The following is a 16896-nucleotide window of genomic DNA, read 5'->3' on the forward strand; positions in this document are numbered from 1 at the left end:
AGTGGCACACAAAGTTGTTTCTGAGCAATCTGGGATTCCAGAGGGACCCATCTGCAGATGYTTTTGGCTCCAGGACCATGACCCTCTTACTGGGTAGGGCTGACCCGTTGCCCATTCACTATTTCTGTGTGTATACAAGCGAAACATCAGAGCCCTCCATACACACTCTCAGTATTCCCCAGCCACAGCAGTGAGTGAAACAGACTGATCAYGAGGGCTGTGAGAAGGAAGCAAAGCTGTCAACTTATCAGGGATTTTGACTGAGCAACAACCCTCCRCAGCTGGGATGCACCTGGTAGCCCATGCAGATAATCWGGCAACCACCAGCAGCAAACACAGTGTGAAGGGAACGTTGCACGCGTGCTTGAGGAACACATGATCCGTAAAAACCCCCATTCCTAATGGTGGCAAATCTAAGCTGGGCTCTGTTATGTCAGAAAGTTTATAGAAAAGATAGAGAAGAGGATCAGCTCAGCTTGAGGGGAGCAGTGCTATCAAGAGGAACTGCAGAATTGCAGCATGTAAGTAACTTCTTGCATTATCTGGTGGTGGTAAGAATACTCATCTGACCAACCACATCTGTAAGCATGGGAAGGGTTTAATTGCTKGATTGCTTGCAGCCACTATTCTAAAACATTAGAACACATTCTCAAAAACTCTGCATACCTCCTTGACCCATAMATTTTTCTGTGCTGTTAGATCCTAATGTATTTTCAATTGCTGAGGATAAAAACCTGCAATTTAGTGACCCTCTAACTGGGCATTGCCACCTTTGGTGCGTTTTAGGTAATGTGAAATGTTACTTAAGCAYTTGTTGCAGAAAGGGCAGGAATAAAAGGGAGAATGTCTGAGTGAAAATGGTCTCTGCACAACTTGTTCCAAGAGTGTGATCCACAACCCCTTAAACTAAGCAAGTTTTCTTATCAATTTCAGCAGGCTTTGGGTGCAGCTAAAAGTCTTGACATTAAAGTGCCTGAAAAGCCTTTAAATTAATCAAATACAGGCTACTATATCAAATATCAGACTGAAACAGAATTGCAGCCATTGAGTGTAACCTTCATTTCATCTTTTAAACACATAGTGAGATACAAGACTATTACAGGAACATATTATCCTTTCCTCTATTTATCAACCATCAACATCACCAGTAAATCCTTTGGTATCAGCTATGGCAGTGTTTTCAAACAACATCCCAAGTCAGTGGTCCATCCCCATTACAGTCAGGCTAAGAACCACACAACCTCCCCAGATAAAGTTACAGCAGCAACACCAAAACACAGTCATAAAATTTACAGTCATCTCAGGCACACTCCCAGTAAGTGGGATAGATATAATTAAAGAACTGCTGCAGGATATGGTTGCAAAAATAAGACAGAGTTTGGGGAAATTCTTTGGGAAAAGAGTTACMGAATGCCTTTATTCAGGAGGGTTTTATCAACTATAGCTATTGCATACTTAAAACAACTTTAGCATGAGCTGCTTTGAGTGTTCAGTGTGAAACTGATTTTGCTTTTCACCACTTCAGCCTCATTTTTTCTTTCCTGTGTAATTTCTGTGTGTTCATATTTTAATCATAACACTATTATTTGCTTGATGTATCCACAAATGTTTTTAATTAAGCTGAGAAGATACAGACTTTTGAGATTTTAAGATACAGTTTCGGTTATTCCTTATCTAGAAATATGAAAATGATTTATATGCATTTCTCTGTGGTTTGTYGGAATAGCACTAAATTACAGAAAAATAAAAGCAGGGAAAATCATCCAGTCATAGCACAATAAGGGACTAAATTGCATACTTCAGCATACTCCTGTTTTAGCAGGGAAATTCTCAGTGTGCTCAGATATACTGACTGCAGTACTGGACTCTCCCCAGATATACAAAATCATGATAAGGAATTTGAATGAATTCTTAACAAACWTGGAATTAAAATACTAACTGGATTGCCTCCTACAAACCCTTTGCCTTATGATGACTTTCTGTTCTGTTCACTTTATTGTGACTAAAAAAAAAACAATCCAAGAATTAATTTTAGATGCCATCTAAATTAGAAGTACTTAGTCCTCTGTCAAGAGTACTCAATGTTGTGTTTGATCACAGTTTAATCATTGGGGTCTTTTATCAAGTCCAGAAAAAGAGGCAYAACACCTCCTGTACCAATAGTGACTATACCATTGAAAATCAAATYTAGAGGTATAATTTATGGAGTTTTGAAGTCCCTTAACCACATTTACATTTTTTTAAAATCTCTTATTCTAAGTATATATGCTAGGAAAACTTATATAATAGTTCAYCAACTTCTCTTCTAAGAAACTCTGYAAAACAGYCGACAGAAGTGAACACAACTTCAGTCGACATGCAGCACCTTCACACAGCATCTTTGGGTGATCTGAGCCCTTTGCCCTGTGAAAGGAGAGGGGTCCTCAGGCACTGCACAGTGCCTGGCAATAAGGCACTGCAGCACCATTGCCCCCGTGAAGCTGGGCTGAGGAGGGGTGTCACAGACCCCGCAGAAAGGTGAGATTCAGATTCTCAGAAGGTGAGATTCAGGGGAGATGAAGCTCCCGTGCTGTGGAGCACAGCAACAACCAGACTGGCTCTAATCAAGTCAAAAGCCTGTGACAAATGCCAGTCCTGGTGGAGCATTGGTTGGGATATATCTTATCAAGACACCGTTAAAGCACTAACCAACGAGGGTCCCATACAAGCTGTGAGCAGTAAATGAATTGCCAGAACGAGCCACCGAGGCTGGGGAGGTGCCACAAGACAGCATCCAGCTAAAATGCCTGCAAAATCACCAAGGGAGAATGATGGAGTGAGGGTGACATTTGCCAAGTGCCACTGAGGGAGATGGAAAGAACACACCCCGAGTGAGGCACCCGCATAAGATAATATATAATTGTTTTGAGCACTGCACAAATAAACAAGTCACAAACAGACTTTGCCCCAGCACAGCAGGGCCAGAAGGTGCTGTGCCCATAGYGTGCCACAGACATTAACACTTTGTGCACCCAGACAGACCTTTGCTGCTGGGCTGGCACTGCAGCTGCTCTGTTTGAAGCAAGGCAATGCAGACAGCACCAAACAGCCCATCACAGCTCCAGGGTATCTGAGGCTGCAGCACTGACATGCAGACAAGGAAGGACCAGAGAACAACAGCAAACTAATGACCAATTGACTCCTTCTGCTGAGGAGTATGATCCTGCCAAGTTCGGAATTTCAGCAGATTTATTAGGACAGCATTTTTAAAAAGGGCAGCTCTGTTTTTCCCTGCAGAAGTAGCATTTGTTTATACCTCAGGGTCCTAGAACTACTAATGGTCGGGGACCACCCATGGAAAACATAAGCCTGAGAATATTTCTGAGAAGCTCAAACATAAAAATGCACACAGTATTTACACTAGTATTTTTGGTATCATCTGTCAACTGTTAACTGCAGCAGTTAATCCAAATAAGAGGAGGATGCTGTTTTGTTAATTTGCTTATGAGGAGTAATTGCAGTGCAGTAGCTTACTAGGTAGTGACAACACAACAGATCACTTCTTCATTGGGAATTATCTCCTTAGGAAGGCAACAGGGTGTCATGCAAAGCTCTGAAAGAGTCATCTTTGAGAARGGGACTAAAAAGAGCTACGGTGAGTCTGGTAAGTCTCTCTTACAGTATCTCATCGTAGTGAACTCAAGGTGCTCCAGAGAGGGCTGCAAGAGCCCTTAAAATGAGTTTTGAATCACTCTAGTGCTGAGCAASAACCTGTTTTAGCACAGGCAAGTGTGTTTCTGGAGACACCTGTTTCTGAGCAGCCAGCCACAGTGTAGAGATGGACAAGTGAGTGGGAGCAGCCACCTACCAGTACAAAACAGCACCTCTGGAACCTGCTGGGACATTTCTCTCTTCCCTCCTAGATTAACATTATCCTGCTGCCCTAAGATTAACCTGATTTGCTCAGCAATGCTTTTATCTGCAGTAAAACTGCAAAACAGCTCAGATTTGCCCACAGCTAGGATTTTATAGGATATGCAGAAAAGTCTCAAGAGGTTCTCAATCTCCACTAGGTCGTGACTATCAGAATTACTCAAAAGAAGTGAGATTCATTTCACTTCATTGTACGTACCCAAATGTTAATCATCTTCATCTAAACGAGTCACCCTGGGCTCCCTTCCGACTCAGTGGAGAGAAATGGGCACCTCCAAGAGCAGCTCATTTCATCTTCCCGTAGAGGATGCCTAAGATGGATGAGAGGAGCTGCCTTGTGGAGGTGCCTATTTCTCTCCATTAGCTACACAGAGAGCCTGAGGTGATGTGCTTGCACTCTGATGATTAACTCACCATGTCAGAAGCTAAAGGCAGATGAATCCCATGTGCAGCGCATCAGCATTTGAGCAGCCAGCCCTGCAGACAGAAGGCAGCAGGTTGGAGCACACTGTTGACAGCCACTCTGGTGGCTTCTTCTAGCACTGCAGAGACCTGGTGACAACACCTAGGAAAGAWATAGCAACCTAAATGCAAYGAATGGATCARGAAAGGAGAAGGGCAATACACTCAAGAAAGACAAAAAGAAATGTGTGCAGATAGCAACCAGCCCACAAYACCCTGCTGGGTGTTTCCTGCCCAGAACAGCGTGGCTCAGCATGACCAGTTATGTCTGAATGATCCAGAACTGAAGTAAGGCAGACTGTGGTTAGCCCACAAGATGGTCTCACACTGCCTTTCYCCTTGCATCCACAGCTCTGCCATGATGGAAGTTTGGTAGACTGAGCAGCTGCATGCACACATACTGAGTGCATATKAAATCTGGTCTGAAAGGCATTTTCCTTTCCATGCAAGATATTCGTGACTATGTGAAAGGAAGCAACTCAGCAGGCTCTACATCGCCTACCTACAAACATGACCAGGAAATCACAGATCAGGCTCGAGGAGTACTTCTGGGATGCAGTAAGAGATGATCCCATTATGGTGATTCCTCCCCACCACACAAGCTGAGTACTTGTCCCCAGAACCACTTTGTGGAAATTGAAGAGTCCTCTTATCACCATTCAGAGCTGGGCAGATAAGACACAAAACTCTCTTGAGTACCAGCCTGGTGCCATAATTACTGACTAATGCTGCCTCTGTAGCCTGTCATAGGAACAGTTTTTGGCAGTCATTTCAGCTCCTTTCACAGTCACATGAAATTAATTTAATTAGTTTTTTAAATCTAAAGAATAATGGAATTTAATTGACTTAATGTGAAACTTTCTGGGCTGTCACTCCACCCAGCTTCCGATCAGCTTGAAATCATTCAACTGTGAGTGACGGATGTTTGTGCCTTTCGTTGAGAACACTTCCTCTCAGTTAAAATCCTTCCTTCCATGTTTAATTTTTGCATAATATTGYTTTTATTTTTCAATCTGTGTTTTCATTGTCTGGCACCCTGGACAAAAGRCTTTCCATGTGGGATTGATACCGGCACCTCCTGCTCCTGGAAGTTTGTTTTCCCTGTACCTGCAGTATGTTAGGGGAAGATGGGCAAGAKGCAGAGTCACTCTCTGGGACACAAGTCAGAATGGAGTCAGACAGCAAGTTGTTTTATTCAATCATGCACATACCTAAGTAAATACTAATCACAATGATGGCCCTGCTGAAGATTATGGCCCTGTTATGGCTGATGCATGAACACATATCAGCCTTACAATCCTCTCCTAAAGCCCAAACAAAAGTAAGGGATGTCAGAAATTCTATGGAAAGTTTGAGATGGAAATTTTATTCCACCCTGATGACCACAAAAAATGCTTGGGTATCCTATTCCTTTGTTGTTCAAAATTTGAGAAGGGTATTAGCACACCATTAATGAGATCCAGAGATTATTGCTCTTTGTGCCATCTTCCACTGTCATTTTAGACCATGGAGCTCTCCAGCACTCTTGTGCACATTTCCCCAGAAAGCACCGCGACAGATACCTTTAGTTTTTCTGTTCCTTTGGTAAACTGGGAAAGATAGGAACAGAGACTTAGTGAACAGATTCTTAAACCAAAACTCCACCTTAAAAGGTTTCTAAAGGTTTCTAAGCTGTGCATAATAATACCATTTTTGATTAGTGACAACCTCCTTAGACGAAGAGGAGGGTCTTTTATTTCCATTCCTCACTTCTTGTATTCCTTACATCCCATGCATCCTTCCTTAGAAAAGCAAAAGCTTTTAAAGACCCTCCTGTAGCATTTTAATCCAAAATATTTGGTATGTGGGGTAGCTTCCATCCTACCTACTTGGTAGAAAATATAACATCAAAGTTGCATTTGACAAAGCTAACATTACTAGTTCAAATTATGTCTTTCTCAGAGGGAACAGCTACTTGATTCTGAGTCATTGATGGCCTCTAAATCTCTCCGTGGTTCTTCCACAGGGTATCTATAACTCTATACAGGGTAAGCATTGCTAAACTGAGCGACTTCACTCCCGTGTGTTCAGAGTGGACGCAGCGTTACAATCCCAAAACACGCTCACAAGCCCACATGGCTCTCACTCCAGCCCCGCCTGCTCCAGGAGCGCATCTCCGGCGCCGGTGAGCACGGGGTTCTGAGGGACAGTCTGCGAGGAGCGGGCGAGCCCCACGCAGGCTCYCCCGGTTCCCAGACGGTCCCTGCATCGGGCACCATCCCTGGAAAGCGCGCTGCCCGCCGACACACCTCTCTCGGTGCGGCTGCCCGCTGCAGGGCGCGCTGAGCTCCAGCCGGGAACGGGCTGTTCCAGCCCGGCCGCTGGGATCCGGGCAGGGCGGCAGCTGCAGCCGCCCCACGCCCCGACAGCGCCCCGGTACGAGCCCAGCCCCCACGGCCGTGCCTGAGCAGCAGCGGCAGCAGCGCCAGGAGCGGGGCCGGCGGCAGCCAGGACACGGTCCCCTCGCACCGCACGCCGCCGGTGCCCGGAGCCGCGGTGTCCGGCGGTGTCCGGCAGTGTCCGGCGGTGTCCGGCAGTGTCCGGCCGCGGGAGGAGGCGCTCCCCAGCGGGCAAGCTGGGGCGGGGGCGGTGCCGCGTTGCCGCCGTGGAGCGGAGCGGAACGGAACMGCCGCACCCTCATCTTCATCCYSATCTTCATCCYMATCTTCATCCCCATCCTCATCATCCTCCTCCCCGCCTCTCGGCGCGACCCCGCCGGCTCYCCCCGCCCAGGGGGCCGGGCAGGCAGCGGGCGCTGCCCGCGGTCGCGGCGCGCCCCGAAGTGGCTCCGCTCGGCGTTTCCCCCCTCCCCGCCCGCTGCCGCCGATAAATCCCGTGCCGGGGSGCAGAGTGGCACTCGGCTGCTGCCACGCTGCGGGGAGGCGGCGGAGCTCGGTCCCCTCCCCGCGGCGGCCACCCCCGCCAGGGGCAACAGGAGCCGCCGCCGCCGGAGCCCAGGTGAGTGCCCGGGGCTGGAGGCGGCGGGAGCAGGGACGGAACCGTGCGGGGATCGCAGCGACCGCGGGAGTGTGCGGGGAGCCTCTTCTGGCATCCCCCGCTGCTGCCTCGAGGGGACGGGATGCGAGGGGAAACCCCGCTAGCACAGCGGCGGGCGGGCGGCAGATGCTGCTCTATGGTTTCTCCGTGAACCGTGAAGTTTTCCTTCGTGAGCTTGAGGCGGGGTTCCAGAGGGGTCTTTGAGGGCTGCGGGGCTCTGCCGGGGGCTGTGGTGCCGGCGAGAAGCTCGGAGAGGGGGTGAGRGGTGGGTGTATCCCCGCGGTGCCCGGCGCTCCCGCGGTCCCGGTGAGCAGCGAGCTCTCCGGGGTTCCCCGGTCCGGGTATCCCCGGTCTCTGTTCGTGGTGCTGTGACATTGTCTCTAAAGAACCTCTCAATGGGTAGAAAGGGCARTGCTCTGCCCTTGCTTTCGCACACCTGAGTGGGGGATGAGCGGTGAAATGATGCACAGGATGTGAAAATAGTTATTCTCASTACTGTACAAGGTAGACTGTATTCCTTGCTTCAGGATTGGACCTCCGGGAGCATGGGATGCAGGTGTCAGACTGTTCATTTAGCTGGTAGTCCCTGTGACTCAAAACGAGCATCAGGTAGAATCGAGACCTTCATTTGGCCACAGGTTGTGGGGTCCTTCTGTATGTGTATCTAGAGAGATGGTGTGCAGAGAACAGAGCCAGTTCAATTTATTGTTTGTAACCAACCTTACGCTTCAAGTTTGGGTCCACGGTCTGCTAACGTGCTGTTAGCAGAATAAAGCAYTTAATCTGTGTTATTTCCTGGTGGCTGGGACTCTTACAGAAAAAAAAATCCGAAGTGTTCAGTTTCAAAGGATTGGAATTGCCATGAGGTCATGCATTCAGACAGCTGGAGCTCTAACTTAAAAAAAAAAAAAAAAAAAAAAAAAAGCCCACCAATTCTGTACATTTTATGGTGCACTACCTTCCCACAGAGAAACATGTAATAGTGGTATCAACTTAGCAAAGTGCTTGTTAAATTCAAGTGAGGGCTTAGGTGCCATGAGCTTCAGTGGAATTACTCAGAAGCTGAAGGCAAGGCTGAAGGCAAATGTGCTTCTGTGCTTCCCTAAACCAGGGCTTAAGTACTGCTCACTGAAGCATTCAGTTGCATGAATCACAGTCATTCAAAAGTTCAAGGCAGACCGACTGAGGGAAAACATGGACTGAACAGCATCGTCAGCCTCTCTGCACAAGAACTGGGTAATCACCAGCCCTGTGGATTTTTCCGGGGGATTTTTGGAGGTCCCTAAGCATGGAGTGAGCTATTCTTCACTCTGTCTTGAAATGCAGATTACAACCTTTTAAGAGCCAGTAGCCCTTCATGCTCATGGAGGACTAGAAGGGCAGTTTTCATGTGATCTGCCCAATTTAAAAAATACAAGCACTCAGAAAATCTCTTTCTTGTTAAAACTGTGATCTCCAATTCATTTGTAAGCAACTAAAGCATAGATTGTCAGGCACCAGATACACAGATAATTTGCAGGAACCAGAGCACTTTCCAGCATGAAAAAGGACAACATTATATAATTAAAGTGTCCAAAGACTAGCATTTATTTCTAAATAGCTTGGTTCTTCTGTAAGGATTCCTATAAAATTAGAGAAAATTGCACTTTACTGTTCCTTGTTTTTCCTGTGTTAAGTCCTGTGCATGCTGAAATCATCTGGATCCTTGATCCTGAGTATCTTCCCATTTTTTCCAAGATGCAGATAAGCATGCCTGTCTTAAGAGCTTTAATAAAATTAAGATGCATTTCTGTTTGTGTTGTTGTTTAACAGCTTCAGGAGTGTGCAGACAGAGGCAGTGCTGGTTTTGCAGTTCTGAGCTTTAGCCTGTTGCTGTTTAACAATGTGCCTTTGTTGGTGGTGGTGGCATTTTTAGGAGTTGCTTTGTTTTCTRTAAAACCCACCAGCTTCACCAAGTGGCCACCTAAAGACAGTGGTTGTCAGCTTCAAATTTTGTATTTCCCTGATCCCGGTATTTCTGCTGAAATCCTGGTGCCCCTTGCTGGCAATTTCATTAGTAAGCAAAGAGGAAGCTGCCAGCAGCCCCTTTTCTGACAAAGTGGCTTGGATTTAGCATAACCTCCCTGTAAGAATGATATGTTTAAGGCGTAAGGACCTCTTCCAGGACACAAAGGGACTAGTCTTGTATATTAAAAAGGGAGAAAATAAATCTCAACACAAACAGCAAGAAATGCCTTAAATCAGTTGAAAGCTATTTGRAGAGTCATTGGTCAAACACTGGGAGTTCACCAGGAGAAAGAAAAAGGTCACCAGGCCAAATTCATCTCCATCTAATTACATTAAGTCTGTCAAACTAATCCCTGGCACAATTTCACTGAAAATATTTCTCTGGTTGTCCTTTATAAAGTGGCCAGCGTGTTAAAAGCCAGCACCTATTTTTSCATATGCTCAAGCATGTAAATATGGGGGTTTTTTTATGAGCAGCTCTCATAAATTCAGCAGYATTTAACCTGTGTAAAATTAAATACCTGCCTAAGATTTCACTTCTGCAAACAGCTGGTGGATTAGCCCTTCTAAACCTTTTTCACACAGATAATTTTGTGTTCTTGACAGTTCTGGCAGTAACAAATGTGGGGTCTGTGGAGGTCATTGTGGTGGGAAGTTCATCAGATGCAGAGGAGGTCAGAATTTGAATGTAACTGAGGTAAAGTAGAGATGTGATCTGCAAAAGTGAGTTCAGGAAGGCCAGGTAGGGASCATCATGCTGAGCTGGGAATAATCTGCTGCAAAAATGTAGTATGGAAAGCAGCTTGCCTGGTAGCACTTGTACAGGATAAAAAATACAATGCTGAGAGAAAGCCAGACATGTCACAGGGCTGCACAAGGAGGAGTGCACCCTACAAAATGTGTGGTGGGGTTTGGTCCCACAGCTCAGTGTTGGTGGGGTCCTGGCTGAAGGAGACTGCCCTTGGGACRGAGCTTTTCAATGTGAACTGCTGGTGAGGGTGCAGGGAAGGGTTTAAAAACATGGCCAGAGGGAGATTAATCAGGCTCTTTAACCTCGAGTGAGCTGAAGCAGGACATGCTTGTYGCCTCCAGGTTTGTAAGTCTGCTCYGAAAGRRARGRAGCTCCCTGTGCAGCCAGTGAGCTCAAGCCCCACTSTGACCATGGTGCTGGACTGCTGAGAAACCTCCCATAGGGAAGCAGCAGTTGTAYTCCCATCCAGGCAAGGAAATACCCTGAAAGAGCACAGGGAATACCCTCAGATATCTTGGGCTTGGGCAGTACTTGGCAGTGGGCATTTTTGTAACAGGGAGTTACTCCTACAAAGGGATATTTTTCTTTAGTCCCACAGGCAAAAAATTTAATTTGGACTAAAAAGTTTGGGCCTCTAAATTATTTAGAAACCCAACAAGCAAACTCATCAGCCTCAGCATCTAACTCCTTGGCTCCCATGGAACTACCCTTTTCCTTACTATTTCCTCAAATCCAGAATGGGAACAATAAGTCAAAATGCTGGAAGTCCACTCTGATGAAGACAAGGCTTAATCTTACTTGAGGCAGTTGCCAAGGCTGTGACTGCTGCCTAGGGCTTTCTAAATGCCGGTTTGCCCTCTGTGGTCTTGCTGGCTTATTCCTTTTGCCCACCTGGAAGCTTCTGGGGCATACAGAGCCCTCAGGGAATGCCTCCCCACCTGACTGCTTGGGCCAGGGGACATGTCCACTCCTGCCTCTACTCTGGACACCACCCATACTGTTGAAATGTTTCTTCACCTAGAAGAAGAAGAGTTTTCTTCTCCATCACCTTAAGCACCTATTGCTGGACACTTCCCTTCCCAAAGGGCCCGTGGGACATGGGGTTCAGCCTCTCCCTGCTCAGCCCCATTCTCACAGAAAGACACAAAAGGACATCTCTTTTGCGAGCAGGCAAATCAAGTATTTGTCTGTTGCAGAAGCTCATTACAAAATTGCCTCTGAGGTTCATGTTCTCCCAAGAGTCTGTCTGGGATCCTAAAATTGAAGTTTTTGGTAACCCCCAAACCCTCATTCAGTCTCTGCAGTACTATCAAAAATATGCAGTGCTACAATATCAGCAGCTCAACAAATACAATTTTAAATGTGTGGGGAACAGCATATTGCTAGTCCTCAGCATTGTCACTTGGTTACTATCACTGGAAACCCTGCTTCTTCACATTTCTGGCCAAATGCCACGGCTTCAGCCTGGCAGGGAACAGGATGCACTGAGACCTTTAGCACCACACTTGCAGAATTATCCCTTTTTCCCTGCAAGACTTTCCAAGTTTGGATATCCTGGAGGAATATCATGCTAACAGCTTCTAATTATGCTGCTGGTTGATTTACCAATTTATGCTCTTGTAAGAGCTAGAAGTCACGGAAAGCCAGGATAGATCCCTTTCCTGGACCCAGATCTCAGATGAAGCAGCCTCTCTGGCAGAGCCTTTCAGAGGAGGGGGGCAGCACATTTCCTGTTCTTCAGGATGGACAGCCCTAATCCCAAGAGCTACCTGAGCCCTTGACTATTTCCTATCCCTTCAGACACCCTCTTTTTTCTGCAGCTACCTGTGCTGTAATAACACCTCACCATTTCTGACTTTCAGTCCAGGGCCCAAGTACACTGACTTGTTCCAGATCCACCTCTATTTTTAATCTGTTGGAAAAAAGGCTTCGGTTTATGCTTGTAGCATAAGTAGCAAAAAAAAGGAGAGATATTTATAGACCTACACATTCATTTACTTTCAGATTAACTTCTTCCTTCCCACAAGCTAAATTAGATAGATACTCCTATTAAAGTATTAGTGGTTCTGGTTACTCTCTTTGTTCCTTTTTTATAATCAAGCAGACCAGGCTAACTGCTATCTGCCCTGCTGTTCTGCTCTTTTCTCCTTTTTGTCTTTTTCTTTTAATACCCATTACAAATGCTCATTTAAATACCCATTTCAAACTAGGATAACAGCATGCAAATGGGGTTCTACATAGCAAAATGCTGTCTTGAACTATGTTCCATGGGCTGGACCCTGTGCTGCTTCTGTCTTCCAGTGTCTTTTCTGTAGGAGATGAATTTGAAGCCAAGCATATAAACTGAAAAGTACCATTCAGAAAGATTTATGATCCTGTTTCATTAGGGATGCATATGTGGAATTATTCCCTGCCTGAAAGCACTGAGTCAGAGCTCACATGTAAATTACCAGGATAATTCCACTATTCCTTGTTTCACCGAATTGAATGTTCCAGGCCTTGTTTCAAGTGTTTAGTTGATGAAAATCTTTCAATTTTCTCCTAGACAGAGTTTTGTAGACTGTTGAGCTGTAAGTATGTTGTCCTGACTTACAAACACACAATGACTGCCAGTCAAATTAATATCTTAATTTTAAGTGGACAGCTTCCCATCAACCCTGCTCTGTTCTTGCAGTAATGCTTTTGAGTAGCAGCATTTCTTATGTGTGTGAAGTTCTGCATGAGGGGAAATACTTGGAGCTTAGCAAAGCAGTATCCATGTGGTGTCTTAGCTTCATATCCCAAAATATCCAAAGTTGCAATACCTGAGCTGGCTGCCAAGCAAGACCCTGTCATGAGTATGGGTGGTCATAATACAAAGGCACAATTCACATGTTTGTACAGTAACTTGATTTTGATCCATTTACAATGACACTTCATTAAAGGACATTAAAACAAAGTGTTTTTTAAACTGCTGAAATAGGTTAGTAGTTAGCATCCAGTCTGGGAATTGGGTGAGGTCTGGAATGGGTGACAAGCAGGCATGCATACATTTTTTTACRAGATATTCCAACTGATGTTGCCAAACTTGTTAGGGTCAGACCAGACTGMCCAGAGTGAAGTGACCCAGCTGGGCCCAGCTCTCTGTTTGACACAGCTTGCTGTGTTATCTGTCGCTGCTCAGGTGGTTTTCCATACAATTCATGTGTCCCTGAGTTGTGACAGTCCAGTATCCACCTTTCTCCTCCTGGTGAGACTAATGCCTTTTTAGCTGTTACATTTCATAGGCCAGCATGAAGCAGGAAAATGGTCTCACAGAGCTGTAAATATTTGATAAAACTGCTTTGCACAGTGGGAGTGTGAGCTTCACAGTGTGGAGACCGCTAAAATTCAAATTATGCTGTGCATTATCTTCTTGAATTAAGAGCCCAGATTATCACTGGTTTTGTTCACTGGACTGAAACAAAGATCAGAAATTCCTGAATAAATGGGCAAATTATACATTTGGGGCTGGAATGAATTGAACRCTCACCTGAGTTCAATTGTACTTCCCTGCTCTATGTGTATATGAGAGCTTCTCTGGGCTGCATTTCACACAGCAACAGTTTGCTGAGCCTTAGGACAGCTTTCAGGAATATTGAAACACACCGTGTTCCTCTGAAAAACAGCAATTGTCTTGTCCATATTGGAATTCCTCCCATGGGTCCTGGAAAAACTCACCCATTGGACACAAGGAAGGGTTGGGGGAGCTCTCATTAGCTGTTTGAGYCTTTTGCTCTTAGGGAGCCTGTGATCTTTTTTGGATATTTTCCAGTTGTCAGGCTACCTATGGACACAGAAGAAAATAAACCTTCTTACAGAGGAGAACAAATCAAAGAAAGTGAGTAAGAAATGGTAAACTCTTATTCTGGTATGAGAAATAGTAGTTATCTAAGATCGTTACAATTTGTGCTTGAAGAAGTCTTTCTGTGATGGGATGTGCTGCCTGGCTGAGCCTCAGTGGGGTCTGAGGGGTCCAAAATGSTGTTTGGAGGCAAGGAATACCGTGCTAGCTGCTCCTGCTTGTGGAGAAGTTTGGAAAAAGAAAGCAAAGAAATTCCTACATAGAGTTTTTTATTCTTGTTATTATTAAATAAGTGAAACAAGCCCTGCATTTAACCTCTTGTATTGATCTCTGTCTGGAAGAGTTTCAAGCAAACAGAGACTTTCTCTTCTCCCCAGAAGCTGCAGAAGTGTCTGTGAAAGACACACGAAATGGAGAAATCTTCCATTAACAGCAATTGTGTCAAATATGCTCTGAAATCTCATCATATTAAATAGAAATTGACACTTCTTAATGACTCAGTGTAGTCCAGTTGTCTCTTTGAGAAGGCTACAGCATTTAGTGTCAAAATATCAATTTTCAATCACTGCTGGTTTTAGGCTCTGACCTATGATTAAACTTTTCTAATMAACTGCTAAATGTAAATGCATATCATACAAAAGCAAAGCTTGCTTGTTTCCCGGGTATTTGATAATAGAAGAACTGTTTGCAAACTCTATAATTAAAAACAAATTACACACAAAAAAAACCACGAAGAAAAAGGCAAGCACTTATTTCATAGAGGAGGAAAAAACATATGAAGAGAACTAGATGCACTAGAGGCTTAAGCACAGCTTGCTTTGAGGCAAGTTTGATATGTGGGTGGGTGATAAATATACTGGGATTTACTGGTGGAGGTATTTGTAACAGTTTTTACTTGCTGTCAAAAAGCACAGTGTGGATGTTTGGAAACTCACAACGGTGCAGTTTCTGATAACTGTTCCTGTTAATAAGTGTTAGCAGAGAGTCCTTCCCAATGCTTCCCAAGAGCAGCCAGAAGAACAAGTGAGAACATCTTGGCCAAGCCCTAGGGACATCCAAGCTCATGCTAAGGCTCCACTTTGCATTACCAGAATGGTTTAAACCTGGAATGTGGACAGGTCCAGGCACCAGGGCCAGGGCAGAAGGAAGCACTTGGCCCAGTCACAGCAATGTATTGGAAGAAAAAATCCTGCCAATTTCCCTSAGTCCCTGCTATCTATACAAATTCATTGCGCATGCTTTGGGGTTTTGTCCATACCCCTCAGGCACTGTGATGCCCACTGGAGCCAGTAGAGGTCTGGGAACTGATAAGAATGTAAATGAATTCTTAATATATAATCAAATAGGGAAGAACACATTACTTAAATGTCTTCCAGACCATATTAAAATATTTAACTTTTCTTAAGCTCATTTTCTTTACTCTTTGGTTGCTGAGGGAGTTTTCTAAGGTAAAATCCTACTATCCTGGCTCATTTATATTTTGGGGAATTCAGAAGGTGACTAGATCTGAGTGTGGGCTCTTCCCCAAGTTATTCATATGCAAAGGAGATTTTCCATACCTTCCATAGGACATGCAGGCTGTGTCACACACACTTAAAATGGTCCTGTAGCTCTTCCTCAGGGACMGAGGGGGCTGGCATTCACCACCATCTGCTGGCCACACTCAACACCATTCAGTAAGGCTTGTGACAGGGGACAAGCTTCTCATTGCTCCCTGTCTGCATGCACCCTGGCTGTCCTTTGCCAAAAAACAGGGATGGAAAGGGTGMTTCCAGAGCAGCCAGAGTCAAATGATGGAGAGAACCCCAAGAGTTTCCAACCTTAATTAAAGCAGTTTCCCACAAGTGAATGGGAGTGAGTTGCATCCATCTCCCGTGCTTTACCAGTGCTCCAGGTGTGACCAGCTCCTGTGTCACTGATCAGCCCAATAGAGAAGCTTTCCTTTAAATATTAATATTCCTTAAAACACTYATGGCTCTCCCTGCTGTGCAGCTGTGCCCTGGGATCTCCAGGTGCACCACTGCCAGAAACAARCAGTAGAGCTGTTGCCACACAGGCTTTGGAGCTTGAACTTAGAATGGAAAATGTAAAAGTGGGTTAAAAATGCCAAGGCTAGCATTTGTCTCATCTTGTCATCTAATTTTTACAGCACAGCTCAATTTGATCTTCTCTTTTTCATGCATAGTACATCCTAGTCAGCCATTTAATAAGAAATTCACCTAATGTTACGGGCCACAGTAAAATAGTCCTTATTTACTGAAAGATTTATAGCCCAGAAACTTGCAGACAGCACTCTGTGAGCTGTGTGATGATTTTAATGTGCGGGCGGCACTTTCATAGATAAAATTTCCATTATTCCATAACCAAGCTATTGCCTTCTAACCAGACACACAATGGGCATTATCCAAGATAGGAGGGGGAAAGTATCTTTCTTTCAGAAATTGTACTTAGAGTGCATGTAATATCTCTCTTCTCTGTGTGTTTAATTCATGATGCTGATGATACCATGGTTTATTTTCAGAAAAATTATTTTTCTCTGGAACTGGCTTATAAAATAATGATTTTTTTAATGTTCTCTTCAGCAGGAAAGCATGGTAATTTTACTTTTAGTATTTTAGACATAAAATAAAAATTGAGTCAACAACAAATATCTTAATGGAACTTTTAATGTAACAACCTTTAAACAATCTCAATATCCAGTACAGCACCAAAACTGATGTAATATTGGGCCATTTTAGATAGTATACTTTTAAGCTGTTCCATGAGGCATGAAATCCTGCATGTGTGGTTCAAACTGTGTGCAGTACAAGGCTGAGCAATTCTGCTGATCATGAAAATCATTCTGAATATCAACCAGTCTGAATTTTCACTTATGATAGAATGGTTTTTGGTAGATTGGGGGGGG

General features: G+C 44.7%; 1 protein-coding gene across 1 annotated transcript in view; it reads left to right on the forward strand.

The window, feature by feature from the left end:
• Positions 1 to 7145: 7145 nt before the first annotated feature.
• The window catches only part of HTR1E (5-hydroxytryptamine receptor 1E), a 31204-nt gene continuing 21453 nt past the window's right edge, over positions 7146 to 16896 (forward strand). Inside the window, exon 1 of the mRNA XM_057380711.1 lies at positions 7146 to 7371. The gene's annotated coding sequence lies outside the window, so the exon portion shown is untranslated. The remainder of the gene's footprint in view (positions 7372 to 16896) is intronic.

This window comes from Malurus melanocephalus, unplaced genomic scaffold, assembly GCF_030028575.1.
Source record: "Malurus melanocephalus ecotype Western Australia unplaced genomic scaffold, MMel_1.1 scaffold_467, whole genome shotgun sequence".
Lineage (NCBI taxonomy): Eukaryota > Metazoa > Chordata > Aves > Passeriformes > Maluridae > Malurus > Malurus melanocephalus.